The sequence below is a fragment of the Myotis brandtii genome, unplaced genomic scaffold (genome assembly GCF_000412655.1).
Source record: "Myotis brandtii unplaced genomic scaffold, ASM41265v1 scaffold475, whole genome shotgun sequence".
In the NCBI taxonomy this organism is placed as follows: Eukaryota; Metazoa; Chordata; class Mammalia; order Chiroptera; family Vespertilionidae; genus Myotis; species Myotis brandtii.
In genome coordinates, this window is record NW_005368148.1 from 459,495 (window position 1) to 462,739 (window position 3,245).

A 3,245-nucleotide genomic window follows, 5' to 3' on the forward strand; every position below is an offset into this window, starting at 1 on the left:
GGGGGTATGCGGAGGCAGCTGATTGATGTTTCTCTCTCATCGATGTTTCTAACTCTCTATCCCTCTCCCTTCCTCTCTGTAGAAAATCAATAAAATATATTTAAAAAAACATGTAGAATTTAAAAGCAGTGTTGGGGGGAGGAAGAAAGAAAAGCACATGATCCTCTCAGTGGTTACATGGAGAGTTTGACTGCAGTTTTTTCTACTCTCTTTTAAGTAGACCTTAACATCTAGTTAAATGCACTAAAATTTTTTAAATGAATAAAAAAATTATAAGTGAACAACAACAACCACAAATCAAACCACTTTGTAGTACTCCCTGATGCTAAATCATATTTGAGAAATTTTGTGAATTGCACTGTTACAGAATACATCAGTTTAGCTGATTTCAAAGACATTGAGGAAAAACAATTTTGGAAACCATGTCCAAGAGAAAACTCTTTGTGTGCTTGAAAACAAATTACCTAATGTTTGTGTGTAATGATAATAATAGGGTTAGTATTTCCTGACAAAATGCGATTGCCTTTATTATGAAGAAAATTACATGGGTCTGAGCAATTTCTTGGTAATTATGTATTTAAGAAAAATGACTAAATCCAGATATCCCCTGATAGTAAGCATTTATTATTTTGTCCATTATAGTCTCATTGAAATTCCTTATGTTTGCAGGTTTAGAACATCTTTCATACATATCTGCAATTACCTTCTGTAGTAATTAACTACATTCTCACCATCATTAAGTCAAAACATACTGTTTGACACTAACTATAAGAATGGAAATTAGAAGTAAAAATGTACTTCTAATTAAGTACATAATAAAGAAAATAGTTGAAATCTCAAGGTTACGTTTTCTTTATATAAATTTACATTTATTCAGCTACATTAGTTACATATGCCTTGTTATTGTATAGAAATATGTTACTTTTAGTTTTAAAAAAACTAATATAAGCAGAATTGTGACAGGATTTTTTTTTTGGTCTGTCATATTCCCATTATCTAGAAAAACTGCCAGGCTCAGAGTATCATCTCAGTATACCACCAAATTACTAGATATGTACTAAATAAATTACTATTCCAGTAGTTTTGTCCCATATTAATATTTATTGAGTTTTACATATGTCAAATTTAGTAGATAAAAGGACATCACAGTGTTGAAATCATGCCTTTCACATTTTGGAAACCGCACAATATTTAAATAAGTCACATACTATTCCAAATTGTATTTGGAAAGAAGCCTAATACATAAACAAACAAATTAATTAATTCATTTAATAGATGTCATAAATCATGTCGTTCTTTGGGGCTATTAGGGTTGGCAAACATCCCCAGAGTCCCATTAAGTTATTGACTAATGTTACTAGTGTTGGTGTTTGTGTTTAACTAGGAAAAATTATATTGTATACATAATCCTTTAAGACTTAAGTTACATAAAGGAGTTACTTAACTTCTTTGAACCTCATTTCCATATAAGAATAATAAGATCATTTCAGTGGGTTGGTGCTTGTATTTAATGAAAAATGAAAACACTTAGTGAATGTCAGGCACATAGATTTTGGTTGCTATTTCCTCCTCAGTCTTGCTTTCATGGCAAAAATGCCTCACTTCGCCTCTGGTCTGGGACAGTGCTTGTATCCTCATCATTTGTGAACTTTAGGATACCAATGCCTGGACTATGGAAGTAACTCTGGTGTCATCCAGGACATTATCTAATTGGAAAATCAAGTTTTCATAAAACTACCATGCTAATAGGGTCTTTACAATATCCCCAAATAAGTACAGGGTTGGGCAACAGTATGTTTACAGTTGTTTCTATAGAAAATAATAGAGCAATTAATAAATAATAATACAGGAATAAACTTCGTGTTTCACATACTGAAACCTATTTCAAAACAGTAAACCTATTTTTTCAAATCCCTGTATGTACACATTTTAATTAAATTTTTACAGGATATTTTGTTTTAAAAGACATTTTCAACTTATTCCACTTAATAATGATAGATACCTACTTTTATCCCTTTGAGTTTAAAATAAAATGTCCAAAATCTTGACACATACATTGTTTTAGTTTGTCACTCTAATACTCAAATAATATAACAGATCAGATTCAACATATAACACAACCACTGTAATATCTACAAATCAAACTATTTTTAGGCATATTACATTTTCTTATTTAAGTATCTATGAGAGGTATAAAATCCACTTGACTATAACTCTGAAAATCTGTGCTCTAGTTCTAGCACCTTCATTTGGTACATCCATGCTTCTGATAGCTTTATCAGAAATATGAGATCATTGTGTTTTTCTGTGCACCTTTTTTCCTCCCCACTTGACCAAATATGAGGCCCATAGTACATAAGTATGTATTTATCACCGTTGCCTATCATATTGAGCGATGAATGTGAATAGCTATGGATGAGTATCTATGACCAGATATTGATGGGTTTAAAATTGAAAACTTGTCAACAATTTAACCACATTATGAGTTAGGTAGATTCTTAGAGATCCTCTATACCATATAGAAAATTATCTATGTATCTATGATTTTTGCAATCACTAAAAATATTACTAAAAATATCTCAGTTTTGTTCAATGATGTGTAACTCAGATTTATTACATCATGCAGTATATAGTTGGTGTAAGAACACATCATCTATAACCTATTACTGTAGATCATATGAGGATTTATTTATTAGAAAAATTCAGAGGATTCCATAATTATTTTAAAGGAGAGCTTCATATCAGAATGCATTAACTATAATAGGAATTAACATGGAATATAAGCACCGAAGCTGAGAAGTATAAAGAAATCATGTTTTACATTCACCCAATCCAGAAAAAAGGGGCGGGGGAGAATTTTCCTTATGATAGATGGTTTCATTTTTCTACTACTGTACTCGAATCTTTTTGAAGGAATATTAGCAGATATGGTGTTTAGGGAGCAAGTTGAGATTCATAAAATTAAAGACAAATGGAAGAGAGGATAGTCAAGTCAACCATTAATTTATTATTTTACATAATTTTGAATGACATGTAGTAAAAACTCTTCACTAATTTAGGTTGAGTTATTAGAATGAAATGAAGATTATGCTATATCTGCACCTGGAATTATGGAAAATTGAAATATGATTTTTTACTTTTAAAGGCCATGCTTTTTAAAAATCATTTTAACATTATCACTACACTTTGTGTTTGTTGTGTGACTGTAAATTAATAATAATAATGATAATAATATATATATATAT

At 30.3% G+C, this 3,245-nt stretch overlaps 1 protein-coding gene across 1 annotated transcript in view; it reads left to right on the top strand.

Moving 5' to 3' along the window:
• PCDH15 (protocadherin-related 15) overlaps positions 1 to 3,245 on the top strand; it is a 567,795-nt gene that overhangs the window by 426,537 nt on the left and 138,013 nt on the right. The window lies entirely within an intron of this gene.